This window comes from Macaca mulatta, chromosome 20, assembly GCF_049350105.2.
Source record: "Macaca mulatta isolate MMU2019108-1 chromosome 20, T2T-MMU8v2.0, whole genome shotgun sequence".
Lineage (NCBI taxonomy): Eukaryota > Metazoa > Chordata > Mammalia > Primates > Cercopithecidae > Macaca > Macaca mulatta.
In genome coordinates, this window is record NC_133425.1 from 75076437 (window position 1) to 75098760 (window position 22324).

The following is a 22324-nucleotide window of genomic DNA, read 5'->3' on the forward strand; positions in this document are numbered from 1 at the left end:
GAGAATGCCCTTCCCGTACGCTGTTCCCAGACCTTTCTTTGCACTGAAGTTGACTTCCGGTAACCAACTTAAGTTCTCTTGGAAGTAAAAAGCAGAGGCCATTCTCCTTAACCCCTCTGGAAATGAAACACAGCTAAATACATTGATGCTCACCTGAATTTTATTTCTATCATCAAAGGTGGGGAGCACAGAGTCAGAATGTTAACATCTGCAAAGTTCGGGTGAACACCAGGTACAACTGTTTTGTTACAGACAAGCAACTGGGTCCAGAAGAGAACAGGGAATTTGCCTCGAATGATCTAGATGACCACTCAAAGGGCTTATTTTGAAGGTTGCAGACTCATAAGAGTTGGAATAATCATTCCGAAGCTCAGAAAGCTTGCTACACAGGCCAGATGATTGTGTAGCAGCTGCAGTGCATTCTAGCTTTCTCAGGCACTTTACATACGTTATCTGCATCTTCACAAAAATATCTAAGGCCACAGTGGTTTCTTATTCTCTCTCTTTTTTTTTAAAGAAGTTACTGACCTAGTTAACGAATCTGATGAAATCTAAAACTCTTTCCCTCATAAAAATTCATACATATAGACAATAATATTCAATTTTAAGGGCACCTTAAGGTGCCTTTAAGGATCCATGGACTCCAGGCTACAAGTCCCTACTTTAAGTTCAGTATTATTATTTTTCATGTAGAAAATGAGTAAACTGAGGCTCAGAGAAGTTACATGCTATACCCATGCACAGTATGGCAATGTGTGCCCTGAAACAGATTGACTGGGCTTCAAAGAACAATTGCTTTCTTGCCCAGAATACACTGAGATGAAATGTCACAGATGCCAGAAGGCAAATATTCACTCATTCTTTACTCGACTAATATTTTTTTTAAAAGACATCTACTAAGTGTCTGGCATTGTATAAGAGATGGCCCTTTGAAGCTTACACAATGTCTTGCACAGCTGATAGTCAGGTTACGTATCTTCAAGAGACATATTTCAACTGGGAGCATATGGCCTGCTTTCCCACAATTTGTACCTTCAGTAAGAGTGGACATACAGTAGTCCATAGTGAAGGAGATAGGGGTGGTTCCCCTAACAAGGACTTTATTGTCTGAAAAGAAGTAGCCAAGGAACAAAATCAGCCAGTACCCAGAAGCATCCCTTCTAAGCTGACATGCAAGGAATTGAGATCACAGGGGGATGATTAACAACTGATTTTTTAAGAGTAAAAATTTAGGTTTTTGTCTCAGAGTAGTGTCATGGTTAAACAGTATCCCTCTTGTACCTTGGTGAGAGGTGATGGGTCTGGGGACCACATCTTACCTGGTTGATCCTTTCCTGCTACTCTCTGGGGTATCCAAGTGACATGTGGTTGAAGTAAAGAGCAAAGAGCCAGCAATGGGATTGGAGGTCCCCACCAGGAGCCTGAGTCTGGTAAGACAGATACTGTCTAGAACAGAGCAAGTAACCCAGTCTGGTTTGTACAGGTGATGGGATGGAATGGCCAGATTCCTCTCCTTGCTCCATTTATTGCCCAACTCAGTGACCTCTGGCCAGTCTCTATAGCAGCCTGGGCTTCTGTATCTGATCTTATTATATCTTTCCTGATTTCTGGTAACCAGGGTTTTCTCTACCTTTCTTCTGAGTCACTGAGTTTCTCTTTTGGGTCTCTGCATTGGCCCTAGGATGACCTAAAATCTAGAGCTCCTATATCTAGAGAGAATGCAACTCTAGTTTACTCTAGTTAGTTCAGCTCTGCCCTAGTATTCATGAAGATAAAGCTTAGGAAATCATCCACCTTGGTGAAATACCATAAGGAGTTGTGGAATGGTATGGAGCAGAGTAGGGGGTGGGTATAAGGGCACACTAGGACAATTAACTGATAATGTCTAAGCAAGGAGACTGTAGGGGTGAAGTACTGGATTGTTGCAATAGTGGTTGCGGTTCTGGCCATTACTTTCAATGGCAAAAACTGCAATTACTTTTGTACCAATGTAATAATTCCAAGTATTTCCATTCTAAAGGATCATTCGATGAGGTTCCAACCTTCTTGCACATTAAGGGCCTTGCATTCTCGTCCTGCCTCAGCCACTACGTCTGTGCGATATTGAACACGTCACTTCTCCATCTGGGGATTCAGTTTCTTCATCTACACCATGAGTGGGACCTTAGGATTTACTCAGCCTGCTTTCTGCCCTAAAAATCTAGACTTCTCTTTGAGACTTGAGAGACAAAGCATCCAAAATGACTTTCTTAGTTTGAGGTATAATTTGCATACAATGACATGCTGTTCAGTGTGCTGTTGACTCAAATTTCGACAAACACATATACTTGTGTAACCTCATTTACCAACCAGGACACAGAATGTTTCCCTCACCACAAAAAGTTCCCTTATGCCAATTTCCAGTCAGTTCTCCACCCCAGAAGCAACCACTGAATTGATTTCTATCACTGTAGGCAAGTCTTCTATGAAATTCTAAAATTTTATATAATGACATTGTACACTATGTTCTTCTGTGTTGCCTGATTCTTTCACTCTGTATATCATTTCTGAGATTCACATATGTTGTTTTATGTATATAATTTATTCCTTTTTTGCAGAGTAATATTCCGTTGTATAAATATATCAGAGTTTGTTTGTCTATTTTTCTGTTGATGAACATTTGGCTTCTTTCCAGTGTTTGCCTGTTATGAGATAAGCTGCTACGAACATTCTTTCATAAGATTTTTTTTTAGACCTACATGTTTTCATTTCAATCCCCCTGAGAGTAGAAGTGCTAGGTCATTAGGTGGATATATGTTTAACTGTTTGAGAAACTACTCAGCAATTTTCCTAGGTGATTTTACCATTTTACACTCTCACCAACAATGTATGAGAGTTCTAGTGGCTCCATGTCTTCTCCATCATTTGATGCTGTCATTATTTTTCTTTTTAGCCATTCTAGTGATTTTCTCATGGTTCACAATAATTTCTATGTGCATTTGCATTTCTTCTGCTTCCATTTACTACTGAATCAAAAGCACATTAGTATCGAAATCATCTAAAAGAATCAAAGAGACTATAAACGCTTGTTGAATACTGCATTCTTTTGCCAATGTGTGGTGTGCCAAACCATGCCTCATTTAATGAATCCATTCATTCCAGATAATTCCACTCCATTTCTTTTTGCAAATATGTACTACTTGCCAAATACGTATAAGCCTCTGGTACTAGATTCCTGTCAGGATGATAAGGAAAAGTAAGACTTGTTTTGCGCCTTCAAGAGCCTTAGAGAAGAGGTAGACCCTAATATTAGGTTGGTGCAAAAGTAATTGCAGTTTTTGCCATTAAAAGTAATGGTAAAAAACTGCAATGATTTTTGCACTGACCTTTAATATCAAAGACGTTGTATTGTGACTACAGTGAAACCTGAAGGGTGTTCTCCAATTAAAGAGGCGAGTATTGGGAGAGTTCTGAATGGGGGAAAAGAATTCCTGCCACCACAATCAAGGAAAGAGACAGATGTGATTTTGAAAACTTGCATGTAAAGCAGTATTAGTGAATCCTGGTTTAGAGGCACCAGAAAAAGGGTAAACAGGGAGGTTAAAATCTGAATGCACCTCCCCATTTTCTCAACTTGGCAGGCGGTGCGCATCCTTAAGACATGGCATACTTCGTTTCACTAGTGGAGATTGGGGCAGCCAGTCCAGTGAGTTTCAGGATTGCACCAACAGGCTGGTGCCTGGGAGATGTGCAGGAGCTGGCTTGTAAAATGGGCAATGGTGTCCCAGGGGTTGAATGTAGAACATGAAGAGACAGGAAGTGGTGGTGAGGCTTTCTCTCCAAAGCCTTGGCCTGAAAAGCACATTCATTATCTGCGGGAGGAATGCCTGGGTCTTCTTTGAGGCATACCTCACAATACCCAATTGGAGGTTTCTGTTCTAGGTGAGGTCAGTGTTTTCCTAGGCCCCGGAAGAGTCATAGTTTTTGGAGCACAGTGAAGAGCCCATTACGACTGGGGAAGTGCTAGATAAGGTTTCTTTCTCTGTCCTGGCTGGAGTCACCCTAGTAGAAAAACCTAACAGAGTGGGCCTTTCGGAAAGAACATTACATTCTCTTCCTGTTTTCATGCTAACTGAGAATGGTGAGCAGAGGCAACTGCCTATTCCTTCATTACCATCTTCACCTCTATTAAGTACTGTATGCAGTACATGTACGAACTGCTGGGGATATGAAGATGAAAGTTTTGGCCCTTAAGTTTAAAGTTTAGTCATACAGAAAGATAAAATGATTATTGGAATACAGGGAAAGAAAGCACTACGACATTGTATTAGGTCATTTTTTGCATTGCTATGAGGAAATACCCAAGACTTGGCAATTTATAAAGGAAAGATTTAATTGACTTACAGTTCTGCGTGGCTAGGGAGGCCTCAGGAAACTTACTATCATGGTGGAAGGGGAAGCAAACACATCCTTCTTCACATGGCGGCAGGAGAGAAACAGCATGGGGGGACCACCCCCATGATCTAATCACCTCCCATGAGGTCCCTCCCCTAATACGTGGGAATTACAATTTGGATTACAATTCAAGATGAGATTTGGGTGGAGACACAGAGCCAGACCATATCACATATACTTGGAACTTGGGCAGGGACACCTAATCTAACTTGTAGGTACCAGGGAATATTTCTCCCAATAAATTATTCTTAAACTTAGATGAGAAGATGGGAAAGGTTAGCTAGTAAGGGGAGAAGTGCATGCCTATACTTGGAAGAAAAAGAAATCCTTGCATTCTCAGGGTATGAGCTAGAGTGGTTCACTGGGGCTAGAACATAGACTGTGAGGGGGATGCAGAAGTTTGCAAATCCTGATCCTTTGGAGCCACCGAGCTGGGTAGTGACACTTGTCAGTTTCTCTGAGTTTCTTTCGTGATAGCTGTGTGTGTGTTACAGTGCAGCTCAGCGTGTGTGTGTTGATTCTATAAATTCTGCAGCTGCAGGCTCTAGCAGTTCTGAGTGAATGCAGTCCATTAAGTTTTGCTCCCCACAGCTCATATTATAGGTCTATTTTCTGCTGCTGGGCAACACCTAGTAGCTTTTTCTTTTGTGCAAAGTTTGGACTCACCTCTGAGGAGGAGGAGGAAAGCAAAAGACAAGGGGTCACACAGAAAGTCTAACACAATTATCTGGGTTGCTACAGGGTTAGGGAATGGGGGCAAGGATATTCTATTAGAAGTTTTGGTCTTCATTTTGGAGGTGTCCACCAAGCCAGCTCTCATTCATGCCAGTAAGTAGAAAAGACTCCATGGGCTGAAATGTTGAGGGTCTTAAGAGCCTACAGAGAGCAGGGATTTAAACTCCCATGATAATACCATGCCAAAATGACTTCTATCCAGGCTAATCAGAAGTTAGCCCAAAAAGCTAGTCTGTTATAGGTAGTCCAGTGGTAAAGCAAACTTCAAATGACACCTTCATACATTATTAAGAATAACAAGGCAGAATGTCAACACATCCAGGTTAAAGGTAGCTTATTAAAAAGGAGGTGTTTGGTGCAACCTCCCATACTGGGAAATTATGACTCAACTGTCTAGAGACCACAGCACCTGGAAGCTGGAAGAAAACAGGTAGCACTGTAGGAGACAAAGTCTGGCTGTACAACCCTAGTTCCTCTGAGGATGAGGGTCATGTTTGGCTCTAGAGCTGGATTATGACCAACCACAAGAGTTGAGAGAAAAGCCTCTGTTTTAGTTCATGAAGTTCTGGACTTCTGAGGGAACAGTGATGAAGTGGGACTCCAGGAGTGGACAGGAAATCAAGGTGTTAGCAGAGAGGAACAGTATACTCCCTTTCAACTGTTCTACTTCTCCACGCTTCAAAAACTCTACTCTTCGATGGAATGGTCTCAGGACCATCTTATGTCCCTACAGCCATATTATAAGAGTTACTGCAGTCCTCTCTCTCCTTCCCTCTTCACATCTAACCAATCCCCAATATTCCCAAGTCTTGCTGATTCAACCTCATAAGTAGTTTATGAATTCACTATCTCAGTTATAGTGGCCACAACTCAAGCCCTCTGTGGCCTGGACCATTCCAGTGCTTCTCTAAATAGACTTCCTGTCTCCAATTTTGGACTCTTCCAGACTAACTCATGATCTAGAGTCAGATACTGTTCTAGAATTTGAATCCAATTCTGCCTCAACATGACTTAAACCCCTGACATGTGTAGAGGATACAGGTAAACTTCCATAGCTGCAGTCACAAGGTCCTCTCTGATGGAACCTGGCCCACTGCTTCAATCACCTCAGTCACAGCTCCCAACCTCTCACAGCTTCTTCACCACACCAACTGCCAGCTGTTCCTCACAAGCTGTTCTTCATTTGCAACACTGGGGAAACCACTGAGTCTAATTCATCTTTGTGTTCTTATCATCTATCCTAGTCCCAGAGACGGGGTCAACATGTAATAAATAACTTTTGAATAAGGGAGTGACTATCTGTGGAACTCATCCTTAACCTAAACTCATGTGGTTGTTAAAAGACTTTACAGACAGGAGTTCCAACTCCCTCCCTGTTACTTTACGGTGATGTGACCACCTTCTCAGCCTCAGTATCCTTATCCGTAAAATGGTGACAATAAATGGATTATTATGAGAATTACACAATAAAATGTCTGCAAGCTGTCACCATGGTGCTTCGAATGTGCTCAGTAAGCAGTCCCACTACTGTTATTGTTATGATCATTATCATTATTATTAATAATGATTAACTATTATTAATAGCAGTACTCCCTCTTCAGTTTATTATGGGAGCTGTTCACTCCTGTTTTGGGCATTGATTTCCTCATCTTGATATCATGGAGTTGAGTGGGGACAGCCCAGTTCCTCATCACTAAACAACAGAAATGCACTACTCCCTGAGATCACATGTATGTCTGTCACTATTAAGGGGTGTGAGTGATAGCAGGCATTTTGAGGGTGTGTGTGGAAACCAAAGGAAGAAAATAGAGCAAAATACTGACTCTAAGAAATACATAATATATATTATCTGCTGTGTGTGTGTGTGTGTTTTCTGAATGTGTTACATCTAAGCTATAAAAGTCTGGCTTTGGTCTCTGGTTTAAATTGGGGCTATGACCTCATTATCTGGGGTTGCAGGCTCCAAAATAAACCTTACTCCATAATTTAGTGAAATTCAAGAAACGATTATGTGTAAGAATCTCAGGAAGATCTCATTCTATTTCCATGTATTTCCACATCCAAAACAAACACAGTAATGCCTCTGAACATCCCAGGTGTCCACCAGTGTGGGGGGACATTGGAAACTCAGAAGTTGCTGTTGGCAGTTTCTATCAAGGCCAACTATACTTAACTTGTCAGGAGAGGTTGAAAGATTTACCCAATTTAAATCCCCTTCATGGCCTTCTGGTCTACTGTTGTTTTCTGACCTACCGCAGACCAAAACAGTCATTTCATTTGTCAAATTCATGTTTGGCTGTTGTGCAAGAAGAACCCGCATTATGCAGCAAAGATCTCCAGAAATGATTATAGCAAATGCCCTGTTATTGTTGGTTGTCTCTTGTTTTTGCTCAAAGCCTATCTCAAACTTCTTCTCTATCTTTCCTTTTAAGTTCTCACAGTGTCTGATCTAAAATAAGTGGACTCTTCTAGGTTTATGAAACGATACATGGGGGTTGGTTTAATTTTTTTTTAAATGGAAGGAATAATCGTGGGATTCAACTTGTTGCCAGGGATTATGCTAGATACCTATTACGTTGTAGGAGTCTCACTTTATCATCATGATAACCCTGAAAGAATTTTACCTCAATGGAGAAACTGAGGTTCAGAGAAGTTATTTACTTCATTAATATCACACAAATAGTGAGCAGTGGAGATGGAATTAAAAACATTTCAGAGCTTAATCCAAATTCCACACATTGCATTACCCTGACTTTTTTTTTTTTAAATACCTCCAGGAATTTTGTTTCCCAGTCACAACTCTGAATTTGTCCACAGTGGAGAATATAGTCAGGGAAGAAGTTACGGTGGTAAACGGGAAGGAGATAGAAAGCACCCCCGTCTCTCTATAGGCTGGGAAGACATATTGGTGGGTCAGAAATTAAACAGTATCTGCTCCTCATCAAAGAGAAGAGCTTTAAGATTGAATTAGAGAAAGCAGCCTGTACACTTTCCTTTTAGGGTTGTAAAATTGAATGTTCTTTATCTTAAAAATATAAAATCTATTCAATTACAACACAGAAGGTAAAATTTCTTTCCAAGTGTACCCAGAGATTATTGAAAGAGGAGAATCCTCTTAAAATCATCACGCTTTGGCATTTTGAATAAGCACCCTTGTTCACCATAGGCGTTGTGGTGCCCCAAGACTTCTTTTGGGAATGTGAAGAGTCTCCCTTGAGTTTCAAGTTTGCTGCTGCCAAATCTGGGTCCCTCCTACCCAGAAAAGACCTCTCCCAGTTGGGATCAGCGTGGATGCTTCTGTGCCAAGAATTGCCGAGAAATTCAAACAGTTCCAGAATCTGGAATAGTTACAAATTAATTGCATTTAATTACACAAGGCTCGATCATCCAATATCTTCTAGGTAGTTTATGCTTTCTTTTGGGTACTGATGTATAATTTAAAGCATAAATAATGTGAATTTCCCTTTTGGAAATATTAACTAGTGCAGTGTTTACCTAATGGAGGTTGTTATTTTACTGTTTGTGAAATTAAATTTTCCTATCTGCATTGAAGTTGTAGGTATCCAAAGAATCACTCTTGCTTTAGTAGAAGGTATTTTGCCCCAAGGAATCTGAATTGTCAAACTACGAGTACAGCTACAAGTTCTAAAATATTCAAATATATATATAGCAGTAATTCTTCCTCCCATTGGAGAAGAGAACTAGACCAAATAATTGTCTAGACTTAAACCTCCTTTTCTCCAAGTCATTTTGATGTTTACTCTGTTTACAGACCAGTGCTTAAGAACTGCCCTTCTCTATCAAGCTACCCCAGGCTCAGTATAACTTACAAACAGTATAATTTGGGGTTTGCAAAATCCCCAAATCTATAAAGAGGATGGATCAGCTGAACAAAAGGTATAGTTTAATGGAAGACTACGGGTTCTGTACCTCACTCGCCAATATTTGTTGAGGGGCCCTGGGTGGAACCCAGCATATCCCTAAATCTCACATTATCCTTTTATAAAAGTAGAGGATTGACCTACTTAATTTCTAAGGCTCCATTAGGGCTAAGGTTCATGTATCCATGGCGAAGTATAGAAGAACTCTGAACTGTTCCAAATATAATGGGCTTGGAGTAATGGAGAACTCCAAGGGCAGGAGGTAACCATTAAAGAGGAACATCATTTAGTGTGAGGAGGCATCATTTCACACTAGAGAGCCCTTGGCTCAAGCTTTGTCTCTGCCACCTACCGATTTTGTAACCCTGAGTAAGTTACTCTACCTCTCTAAACCTCCAGTTCTGTGATAAATATAAAGCCCTTGGTGCACTTTTGAGGCAGAATGAGCTCTTATTAATTGCTAAATCTAAATAAAAATTTAAAAGAAAAACTGGCGCATAGCTTATCCTAGATGTTTGTCTTCTGGGGTCTGTTTATTCTTATGTCCTCTCTTCTTCTCACTCTTCTTTCACTTTTTCTGCTAAAAAGGTGACATCTGCTTAGATTTCTGTTTTTTTGTCCACAAAGCAGTGCCATGTATTTGCTAATTCTTCCAAGTAGGGCTATCTAAGTTCAGAGCACATCTCTCCTTGGAAATTAATAGGGACACTTGTTTATTATTATTGTCTTCAAGCTGGTCTCCCCACTGCTTGTAGCCATACTTTCCAGTCTATTCTACACACTGTAACCAGACGGTCATATCCCTTCATAGTGCAAATTCCTTAATAGCTTCCCCACTGATTTTATTTATTGATCAAGCCAAAATTCCTAACAGAGCCCTGCTTATTACAGACCTTGCTAGTTTCATCAGACTCACTCTGTATCTTTGCTTTCCTCAATGAGGAGTTTTCTCACGGCATCTTAAATGTTAGCACCCTCCAGATATATCTTTGTTCACCATTCAAAGCCCACCTCAAAAGCTTCTTCGTCCTGGAAGCCCTCCTTGATCTCTATTCTGACTCCATTCATCCAAGACAAGATCACGTCTTCTTGGTAAATGTTCACATAAGAAGCCTATGCTGTCCAATTATTTTCATTTTTATTTTTTTAACAATCATTACAATTAAAATGTAAAAATTAGGCCTGGCACAGGCTCACATCTGTAATCCCAGCACTTTGCAAGGCTGAGGTGTTCCAATGGCTTTGAGCTCAGGAGTTCGAGACCAGCCTGGGCAACATGGTAAAACCCTGTCTCTACAAAACTTAGCTGGGTGTTGGTGGCATGCACCTGTAGTCTCAGCTACTTGGGAGGCTGAGGCTGGAGAATCACTCGAGCCCAGGAAGCAGAGGTTGCGGTGAGCAGAGATCACGCCACTGTACTCCAACCTGGGTGACAAAGTGAGACCCTGTCTCAGAAAAAAAAAAAAAAAAAAAAAAAAAAAAAAGAACAACTATTGGTACAACCCATAAGTTGATGTTTATTCTCTTTTCCTCCCCATATAAGCTTCAGGTCTAGGTTGTGACTACCTTTTCCACTATTAAATCCACACTGCTCAATATAGTTAGTGCCTGGCACATAGTACATGTCCAATAATATTTAATGAATAAATAACTGGCTCTTTGAATGACAACATACACATCTAAAATGAAGACAGTTCATCCTGGAATTGTAAGATGTGGAGTTCAATGCTCATAAATTATTTAAAAAGTTAGATATTTGACAGGAACAAAATGATCCTGAGATCCTGAGAGGCTCCAGGATGTACAGTTGTTGAAATGTCACCTTTAACTCGTGAGTATTGATTTACAGTTTGCTTTCTTGGGTACATAGGATTCTGTACTAGCAGGGGAAAAATCAAATTTCTGCATCTCAGTGAAGGAGAAGTCTAAGTCACATTTGGTATCATCTATCGGAAGGTTGTGGCGTGTGTGTGTGTGTGTGTGTGTGTGCGCGCGCGCGTATTTAAGGGTTTTACATTGGCATTCTTGGTGGTAAGAAGAAAAAAGACTTAAGTCATATATTTTTTTCATCAGAGATTAGTTTTGCCTATTTCAAAACTTCAGTTGAATGGGATCGTACAGAGTACTGCTTCATATCTGGCTTCTTCTATTCAGTATTATGTTTTTGAGGTGGATTCATGTTGTGGCACGTTTCGTAGTTTGTTACATGTTATTGTTATATGGTATTCCATTGTATGTATATGTCACTAATTGTTTATTCATTTCCTTTTGATGGACATCTGAACTCTGTATAGTTATTTATTATTGTTGGTGAAGCTTCCATAAATATTCTTGTACAAGCCTTTTTATGTACATATGCTTTCATCTCTTTTGGGTGCACATTAAAAGTGGTATTGCTGGGTCCTGGTGTAGGCGTATGTTTACTTTTATGATATTGCTGGACTGGTTTCCCACTGATCCTACCATTTTGCACTCCTTTCAGGTCCACAGCAACATCTGGTGCTGTCAGTCTCTTTTGTTTTAGCCATTCTAGTCAGTGCATGATATTATCTCATGGTTTTATTTATGTTTTCCTGATGACTAATGTTGAACACTTTTCGTGTGCTTTTGACCATTTGAGTATTTTTAAAATTAAGTTCCGGTTTGAGTTTCTTGTGCATTAAAAAAACTGAGTCATTTATCTTTCAAATATTGAGGATTAAGGGTTGTTTATACATTTTTATATTTTGAGTATCAGTCTTTTTTTTTTTTTTTTTTGAGACAGTGTCTCATTCTGTTGCCCAGGCTGGAGTGCAGTGGCACAATCTCGGCTCACTGCAACCTCCACTTCCTGGGGTTAAGCAATTCTCCTACCTCAGCCTCCCGAGTAGCTGGGATTACAGGTGCCTGCCATCATGCCCAGCTAATTTTCATATTTTTAGTAGAGATGGAGTTTCATCATGTTGGCCAGGCTGGCCTTGAACTCCTGACCTCAGGTGATCCACCCGCCTAGGCCTCCCAAAGTGCTGGAATTACAGGCGTGAGCCACTACGCCTTGCCTCAGTCTTTTGACTATTTTGTCAATGTTTATGTCTTAATATGCACTTTATAATGTTGTATTTTGAAAGGCAGATATGTTTAATTTTAATAAAGTCCATTTTGCCATGTTATTTTTCCTTTATGGTTGGTACTTTTTGTGTCCTAAGAAATTTTTGATCACTTTAATGGTGTGAAAAAATTCTCTGAGATTCAATATAGAAGATTTTTAGTTTTATCTTTTACATTGAGGTCCATAGACCATCTGAAATTAATTTTTGTATATGATGTGAGATATAAGTCAAGTTTCATCTATTTTGTATATAGATAAATTCCTTCCCCAATAAATTGCTTTGGTCCTTTCCTGAAAAATCAACTAACCATTTAGGTCTGGGTCTATTTCTGAATTTTCTTTTCTGTTATACTGATATATTTTTCCAATGTTACACTAACATGACACACTATTGTGATTATGTTCAGCTTTCTACTGTCATAAAATTGAGTAATAGAATTTCTTCAACTTTAAATCTCTTCCTTTTCAAAATTGTTCTGGCTATTTAGTCTTTTGACACTGGACGCAGTGGCTTATGCCTGTAATCCCAGCATTTTGGGAGTAGGGGTGGGTGGATTATTTGAGGTCAGGAGTTCGAGACCAGCCTGGCTAACATGGTAAAACCCCATCTCTACTAAAAATAGAAAAATTAGCCAGACATGTTTGTATGCGCCTGTAATCCCAGCTATTCGAGAGGCTGAGGCAGGAGCATTGCTTGAACCCGGGAGGCGGAGGTAGCAGTGAGCCAAGATGGCACCACTGCACTCCAGCCAGTCTGGGTGATGGAGTGAGACTCCATCTCAAAAAAATAAAAATAAATAATAATAAAGTCTTTTGTATTTTCACATAAATTTTAAAATCTAATTGTCAATTTCTACAAAAGTGGCAGCTAGAATTTTGATTGATGTTGAACTGCATTTAGAAAACAATTTTCAAAGCATTAGCATCCTAACTATATTTTTACAATCCAAAAATGATTTACTCTTCATTTATTTAAATTTTTACTTCTCTCCAAAAAGTTTTGTAGTTTATTAGCATAGAAGCCTAGTACATATTTAAATAAATGTATATCTAAGTATTTTATATTTTGTAGTATTATTTATATTTTTGTGTGTTATTGAAAAAATTTTAAAAACATTAAGCTTGATTTCTGTAAACATATGGAAATACAATTTACTTTTATATATTGACTGTATCCTGTGACCTCAATAAATTTATTTATGCACTCTGGTAGCACTTTGTTACATTCTTTACAATTTTCTACATACATGATGATGTCATCAGCTAATAAAGGTAGTTCTACTTCTTCTTTCCTAATATATTTGGCTTTTATTTTTCTTGTCTTATTGCACTGTCTAGGACCTGCAGTAAAATGTTGAATAAAATTTATGAGGAAAGACATCTTTACCTTATTCCTGATCTTGGGGAAAAAGTGCTTAGTCTTTTATCGTAAGCACAATGTTAACTACAGTGTTTTCCATAGATTCCTTTTATTAGATCGAGAACATTTCCTTCAGCTCCTACTATGCTAAGAATTTCTATCATGAACAGGTTTTACACATTGTCAAAGTGTTCATTCACTGGGATAACTATATACTTTTTCTCTTATATTCTGTTAGTATGGTGTATTGTATTTGCAAGTATTAAACCTACCTTACATTCTTAAAACAAATCAAACTTGATCATAATATATTATCCTCTTTGTTGCCAAAATATTGTCAAGTTCTATTTCCTGGTGTGCTGATAAAGGTTTTTTGACCTGTGTTAATGAGGATTTTTTTTTTTCTTTTGTAATGTCTTTGTCTGGTTTTGCTATCAGGGTTATGTTGTCCTCATAAAACGACGTAAAAATAGTTTCTTCTTCCTGTTTTCTGAAAGCATTTATGTAGAAGCAGCATTATTTCTTCCTTGCAGGTCTAATAAAATTTAACAGAGAAGCTTTGAAACTGAATTTTCTTTTGTGATAGGTGTTTATGAATTAAAACTCTTTAATAGATGTGGAATATTTGAAACTTCTGTTTCTTCTATCAGTTTTAATAATTTGTATATTTTAAGAAACAGGTCTTGATATTGGTAAAAAACTCTTTACAATATTCCTTTGTTATCTTTTTAATGTTGGTAGTGTTTATAGTGTTTTCATTCTTCATATTGCTAGTAAGTGATTCCTCTTTCTTTCTTGACTAGTGTAATTAGGGGTTTATGAATTATATTAATATTTTCAAGGAACCAATCTTTTGTTTCCTTGATTTTTGTCTGTTGTTTATCCATTTTCTTTTTCATTTATTTCCACTCTTTCTATTATTGCCTTTTTTCTGAATACTTTAGATATAATTTGCTATTATTTTTCTAGTTTCCTATAGTGGAAATTTAGGTCCACGCTTTTAAATCTTTTATGTTATTATAAATACTTAAAAGCTATAAATTTTCTCCTATACTACGCTGCCATAAAACCAAATGAGATAATATTTTTCACAGCACCATAGACGACAGAGGGAGACTCCATCTCAAAAACAAACAAACAAACAAACAAACAAACAAAACTGCTTTAGCTGCATCCCACAAATTTTGATGGGTTATGATCTCTTTTTGTTTATCTTTTTGTTCAGTTCCAATTATTTTCTGATGTCCCTTATGTTTCCTTTTTTGACCTATGCATTATTTTGAAGAGTGTTGTTTGATTTCAAAATATTTGTGGATTTTCCAGAGTTTTTGGTAATTGACTTCTAGTTTAATTCTTTGTGGCCAGAGAAATACCCTGTAAGATTTTAATTTAAAAAAATTCATTGAGACTTTTTTCGTGCCCCAACACACATACCTACTGTTAGAACTATTTCATGCCTACTTGAATATAATGCATATTTTGAAGTTGTTGGATACAGTGTTCTATAAACATGAAGTCGATTTCACTGATAGGCTAGACTGATTTTTCTGCCTACGTGCCTTTATTAGTCTTCATCTCTAATCGTGAATTTATCCATTTCACAATGAGTGCTGTCATTTTTGCTTCAAGTATTTTGAAACTCTGTCATTAGGAGCACACAGATTTAGGATTGTTATGTCTTCTTAGTAAACTGACCTATTGATTAACATAAAATATCTTTCTTCATGTTTGGAAAAATTTCTTGTCCTAACATCTACTTAGTCTCACATCAATATAGGCACTCCAGCTTTCTTACGATTTGTAGCTGTATTATTTTTATTATTTTATATTTAACTTGTTTATGTCGTTATATATAAAATGTATCTTTAGTGAAAAAACATATAGTTGTGTTTTTCTTTTCCATCTAGTCTGTTAAATTCTGTTTTTCATTTGGAGTGCTGAACCCATTTACATTCTATGTAAAATTGGCATGCTTCGGTTTAAGCCTACCACCTTGATATTTGTTTCTATTTGTTTCTTTCCTTCTCTTTTTTGTCGTTCTTTGGATAAAATGAGTAATTTTTTCAGATTTTTTTTTTTTAGTATTCTACCTTTTATTCTGTACTGGTTTATTACCTACATCTCAGTGTTTTATTTATTAATTTCCATGTGTATGTATGTAGACATATATATATATGTGTGTGTGTGCATATATATATTTATTTATTGAAGTTCCTGTTCTTATATTTACAGTACACATGTCTAATTTATCATTGTATACCTTCAAATACTATTTAAAAACTTGATGTAAATGTAAGAACTTTAGCACGGTTTATTTCCGTTATCCCCTTCGGCTATTTGTTATTATTGCCATATGTTTCACTTCTAAACCTATGATAATACTGAAATATGCTGTTATGAATTTTAAGCCTTAAATTACATTAAAAACAATAAAAGTATTTTATTTATATCTACCTATAGAATCACACTCTTCATTCCTTTATGCGTAACTGAGTTTATATCTAATGTCACTTTCCTTCAGCCTGAAACATTTTCATCAATATTCTCAGAGTGCAGGCCTGATGAAAAATTATCTGAGTTTGCATTTGTCTGAAATTTGTGTTGTTGTCGTTTCCTTAATTGTTAATGAGTATTTTAATTGAATATGGAATTCTAAGTTGAAATTTTTTTTTCTTTCAGCCTTTTAATGACATCATTATTTTACCTTTTAGTTTGCATTTCTTTACAAAGACTTTGGATATTCTTATTGTTTTTCTTATATAATGTGTATTTTCGTTGTTTAACTCTTCCTCTTCTGGTGCTTTTAAAATTTTCTTTGTATCATGGGTTTTAGCAATTTGATTATGATGTGTCTTGGTTACAGTGTGTGTGTCTTTGGCTATCCTGCTTACAGTTTAGTGAACTTCAAAAAATTTGAAAAACTTCCATCATTATTTCTCCATGTATTTTCTGTTCCTGTCTCTTCTCTCCTGCTGCTGCTTTAGTCACATGTATATTAGACTGCATGATACCACACCACAAGTCACTGAAAATTTGTTCCATTTTGTTTTCAGCTTTGTTTCCTCTTGTCCTTGTGTTGGATAGTTTATATTGTTCTGTGTTAAAGTTTCTCATCATTTTTTTCTGCACTGTTTAGTCTATTATTAAGCCATCTAGCAATATAACTAGGAAATTTAGATACTGTATTTTCACGTTCTAGATTTTTAGATACTGTACTTTCAAATTCTAGATACTGTATTTTCAAGTTCTAGAATTTCTATTTGTTTCTTTTCTTATAGCCTCTATTTCTTCTCTTTCTCCTTCTCCTTCTTCTTTTTGACAAGATCTCACTCTATTGCCCAGGCTGGAGTGCAGTGTCATGATCTTGGCTCACAACAGACTCAACCTCCTGGTTCAGATGATCCTGGTTCAGCCTCCCAAGTGGCTGGGACTGCAGGTCACAGGTGCACACCACTTTGCCTCGCTAATTTATTTTTTTGTAGAGATGAGGTTTCATCTGTTGCCCAGGTTGGTGTTGAACTCCTGGGCTCAAGCAGTTCACCCACCTCAGTCTCCCAAAGTGCTAGGATTACAGGTGTGAGTCATGGCGCCCGGCCTACTTCTTTCTTGAGATTCTTTATGTTTCTTCTACATTATTCTTTCCCTTTATACTCGTGAACATTGTGATCGGTAACGCTATGTGTCAATTTTTTTTTTGAGATGGAGTCTCTGTTGCACAGGCTAGAGTGCAGAGGTATGATCTCAGCTCACTGCATCCTCCTTTTCCCAGGTTCAAGCGATTCTCCTGCCTCAGACTCCTGAGTAGCTGGGATGACAGGTGCATGCCACCACACCTGGCTAATTTTTTTGTATTTTCATTAGAGATGGGGTTTTACCATGTTGGCCAGGATGGTCTTGAACTCCTGGCCTCAAGTGATCTGCCTGCCTCAGTCACCCAAAGTGCTGGGATTACAGGCATGAGCCACCACGCATGGCCATGTCAATTTGACTCAGCCAAAGAATGCCCAGTTGACTGGTAAAACATTTTTGTACGTGTCTGTCAGTGTATTTCTGAAAGATATTAGCATTTGAATCAGTCAACTGAATAAAGATTGACATCATAATACAGTTGGGCATCGCTCAGTCTGTTGAGAGCCTGAATAGAAAGTCAGAGGAAGGGTGAATTTGCTCTTTATTTCTGAGCTGGGACATCCATCTTCTCCTGCCCTTAGACACTGAAGCGCCTGGTTCTTCAGTCTTTGGACTCTGGCTGGGACTTACACTGTTGGTTCCCCTGGTTCTCAGGCCTTCAAGTTTGGACTGAAACTAGACCATCAGGCTTTCACGGAGCTGCAGCTTGCAGATGGCAGATTGTGGGGCTTCTCAGCCTTCCTAATCATGTGAGCCAATCCATCATGATAAATCTCTATGCTGTTGGTTCTGTTTCTCTGGGGAATCCTGAATACAAACATATTTATAGTGACTCTTTTAAATTCTTCTTTTGCTAATTTTATTATCTCTGTCATTTTGTTGGAGTCTGTTTCCATGGACTGAATATTATCCTAGATATGGACCACATATTTCTGGTTCTTCAAATGTCTAGTAATTTTTGGTTGGATATTGGATTGTATGGATACTAAATTTTGAGTGTCTAAATTTCCTAGTCATTCTTAACAAAATCTTAATAAAGTGTTGAATTTTGTCTTATTGGGCAGTTAACTTACTTTCAGATCAGTACAATACTTTCAACCCTTCTTTTAAACTCCGTTAGGGGTCTAGAACAACCTTGACTCTAGGGAAGCCCTTGTCAAATACTTTTGTCTTGTGGCCCTTCAAGTGCATAATATTTATCTATATTTAAAATATTATAAATTAAAAGTAAAAATTGTAAATGTTTATTAAGTGATTTAAAATGGCAATGATAAACCCCATTTCACATAAAAATATGTTTTTATGAAAAGCAACTATATCATCAAAAAATTTGTGAGATTAGTTGCAATGCAGAATGTGAAACCATATCAATAAACTTTTCATACTATGTCATGTTAAAATACATTGGTCTATCTTGAATCCAGAATAAATATCTAATTTATACATAATTTTGTAACGTCATGTTACAAAAACAACATCATGACCCCAAACTGTCATCTCAGTCTCCCCAACTGAGCTGGATTGTGCTGTTCTAGATCCTTCTCCCTAGTTTACATTATAAAAAAGTGTGTCCAGGTGGAAAGCCAATGGAATCCTGCACTGCAACAGTGCTTGGGGATAATTATTTCATATATTTTTTGTCTACTATTATAGTTGCTTCTAGTGGGAGGGCTTCTCCCATCTTCTCCAGAGTCAATATATTTTTTAGTAAGAGATATGGATACCTACAGAGAAGTGAGAAAATATTTCTTCCCGCCTCTACCATGGGTTCTCTTCTTTTAAAAGAACAAATCCCTAGAATGCAGCGCTCTACAGTTTACAAAAGGCCTTTTGTAATTATTTTCTTATTCTGTTTGTATCACGTGGTTTCCATTTTGAGCCTTAGAGTGCAGTGGCAGGCTGAGGTCACAGAGCTAGGTCAGATCTGCGGTATGAAGTGGAGGAAGCTAGTTGTGTTTCACTGCTCAAGAATAGATCTTTCCTATGCTCTCACCAAAATAAGTTTGTAGGTCAGCCTTCTTTATAAACGGCTGAATAGGGAGGGAAGGGCAAAGTTGACAAGAATCGATTGAGCTCTGCCCCAAGCCAGTTGCAGTGCTGGGCCCAATGATACAGAGATGAAGAAGATAAATATGACCAGGATCTCAGGTTGGTGGAGCACTGGTGAAATAATTTTGATTTATATAGATTTATTTACTCAATCGACACATTTACATTTGGACTAGAGAACTGTTTCCTCATCAGTAAAAAGGGCATTAATAATCTCTTATTCCAGCGAGATGCTGGGGTTGGCTTGTACTGGAATGTCAGAGCTGATTATTAAATTTTCAGAAAATGTTCGGGTCAATTATTAAGCACAGTCATAATTAAGGACTAAATTATACAAATTTATCATCAAATCAATCACATTAAAACAAAGGTAATAAATCCTCAAGACTCAAAACTTTCTAATTATTTTACATGTACCTATATTATTTGGTTTATTTACATCTATTATATCTGTATAGTAGAAATATTGTGTAACAGGGAGCAGCTGTGCATCTTTTCTTGCCTCCATGTTCAGTGACATCAAGTCAGCAGCTTGAAATCAGTGATGATGGAAATATTTACACCATGGAAATAGGCAAATCAGGGCTTAATTTATTGTTATTTTAATTCTCTAGACTTAAGCATGTGTTAGAAATGATGTTAATGATGCATATTAACCATAAAATTGTGCAGTGTCTGCAAATAACAACTTGAGCAAATATTATTTTAGCATTTCATCGCTATTATCTAAGCTAGCAAAGAATTCACTCATGTCATTAATAAATAAGTGAAGTTCCAGCATTTCACATTTTCACTTTCACCTTACTCACTAATGAAAACAAAATATCAACAAATATTTATGTTGGAATTATCCTCACCTGTCCTTCACAGCCACAGTTTGGCTATAGATATAATTATTTGACCAAAAAACAACAAAATAGTCTTTAAGAATTGAGGGGCTATATGGAATTTACAAAAAGGAGTATTGAATATTTAAGTGGGCTTTGTGTCCTTTATATCAACCACAGTTACAATAAATGTATGTATGCAAATATATGCATGTACTATCTCCCTCCCTTCCCCCAAGAACCAGTTGTTAAACATTTACCAGCAGATGACTGCCTAACTCACATCATTAAGATTAGATTAAGAGTGCCTTCAGAGTGCTTACCTTTGCGGGCAGCTATGCTAAACTGAGGATTACCATTAGCTGATGTTCCAGGTCTCGACTTGTAGGAGAAAAGGAAAATCCTATGGAGGAGGGTCTCTGACGGCTTTGAAGGAGGCAATGAATGGCCACATGTCCCCTGAGGACAGCCCAGGCTAAAGGCTCAGCTTGAAGAAACGCACAGAGGTGGCAAGGCCAGCTTGGAATTGGTTCTCCCCCTAGGTTGGACAGAATGAAGGTGGGAGAAAAAGTAGGGAAAGTTAGATTGAAATAATTCTTTTAATAGCCTTGAATTCCAAATTGCAGAGTTTGTACTTGCATCAGCAGGTGGTGGGGAGCCACTGAAGGTCTTTGAGCTGTGTTTTGTGACAGTTAATATGGCAGTCTGGGTAAGATGGGTTGAAGAAGAAAGAAACTGGAGTTGGGCGAAGATTGTTACAAGAATCCAGAAGAAAACAAGTGACATGAGCCCAACTAAGTTAGTGGTCATCAGAACAGAAAGGATGTTAGTAATGGAAGAAATATTTCCATGGTAGAATGAACAGCCCTTAGAAAAATAATCATACTTTTTTTTTTTAATTTTTAGTGTTTATTTTTTTGTAGAGGTTTGAGTATGTGGGGAGATGTCAGTGGATCAGAAAAGTATGAAATAAAGAGACTGAGGGAGAGCTCTGGAGTATTTATGCCAAGTCCCAACTCTCCACTTCTTTCCTTTGCAGGATTTGGGGTTACTGGAGATGTTTTTTTTTGTCAAGCAAATACTTACTTATTTTAATTAATGTACATTTTATTTACTATTTACTTTTTCATTTATTTACTATTTTCTTTCTAGTGGCTTGTTATTTTAAAAAAAGAAATAAGGTTTTTGTTTTTTGTTTTTTTCGAACTGGAAATATTTAAAGAATGCTCTCTGTTTGTCTTTCGGTATATTCTGGCGAGGTGACTTTAGGCCGTAACGACTTGTGTGTTTGGGTCATGTTCCACCACAGGGCTTTCGGGCTTTGACTTGTTTATTTGGAATACGGAGGAGACATTGTAGAGACCACTTAATTCTCAGGAGCTATTCGAAAGCAGCCAAACACATTTTAAGGAAAAAAAAATTGTATTCTTAAAAAAAAGATTTCTTTTTAGACACTGTAAATCATTAGAATATTCAAGAAGTTTTAGAAGTTTGTTTATGGGCAAAAAGTCCTAAAGGGAGCATTCCCATAGGCTATATATGGACCACAGGCTCAACTCCACAACCGGTAAACTGACATTGCAGCTAAGCTGGTCAAAGAGAGGACATATCTCTTCCTTTAAAGATCAAAATTAAGTTATTTTCAGCAATATTTTTGTGTGTGTGATTACAAAAGACATGACTTCATGTTGTCAAATAAATCAAACAATACACAGGTAGACAGTATAATACAGGCATTTGGAGGACAAATTATACTGTCAGGATACCTGGGTTTCCATCTCTGCAACTTTCTTGTTCTGTGGCCCTGGGCACACAGTTTCTCCAAGCTTTTTTCCTTACAGTAACATAAGAAAGAAAACAGAAATTAACTCATAGGATTGTGATCATTAAGTGAGAGGACATATGTAAACTCATGGAAACTTGTCCAACATGCCTTATTTTGTTGTTGTTCTATTTTGTTTCGTTTTCAGCTTTTAGCAGGCTGAAGCCAAGTTTTTTAGTTTCTGTCACTAGCAATAAATGGAAAAGTGGGATGGGTCAGCAGTAGAAAAAAAAAAAAAAAAAGCCAAGCTATCCAATTTGAAAATTCACAAAATATATGAATAAACATTTCACTGAAGAGGGTGTATGGATGGCAAATAAACATGTGAAAAGATATTGATCATCAATAGCCCTTGGGTAAGTACAAATTAAAACCACAGTGAAATATCATTACACACCCATCAGAATGGCTAAGATAAAATATAGGGACAACACCAAAAGCTAGTGAGCACGAAGAGAAACTGGATCACTGATACATTTCTGGTGGGAATGTAACATG

At 37.6% G+C, this 22324-nt stretch overlaps 1 long non-coding RNA gene across 1 annotated transcript in view; it reads right to left on the minus strand.

Annotated features, from left to right (window-relative positions):
- Nucleotides 1-7640: 7640 nt before the first annotated feature.
- LOC106995092 (uncharacterized) overlaps nucleotides 7641-22324 on the minus strand; it is a 91471-nt gene continuing 76787 nt past the window's right edge. The window contains exons 5-6 of the long non-coding RNA XR_013412218.1: nucleotides 20328-20542; nucleotides 7641-8507 (exon numbers count right to left, since the gene is read on the minus strand). This is a non-coding gene — a long non-coding RNA (uncharacterized LOC106995092). The remainder of the gene's footprint in view (nucleotides 8508-20327; nucleotides 20543-22324) is intronic.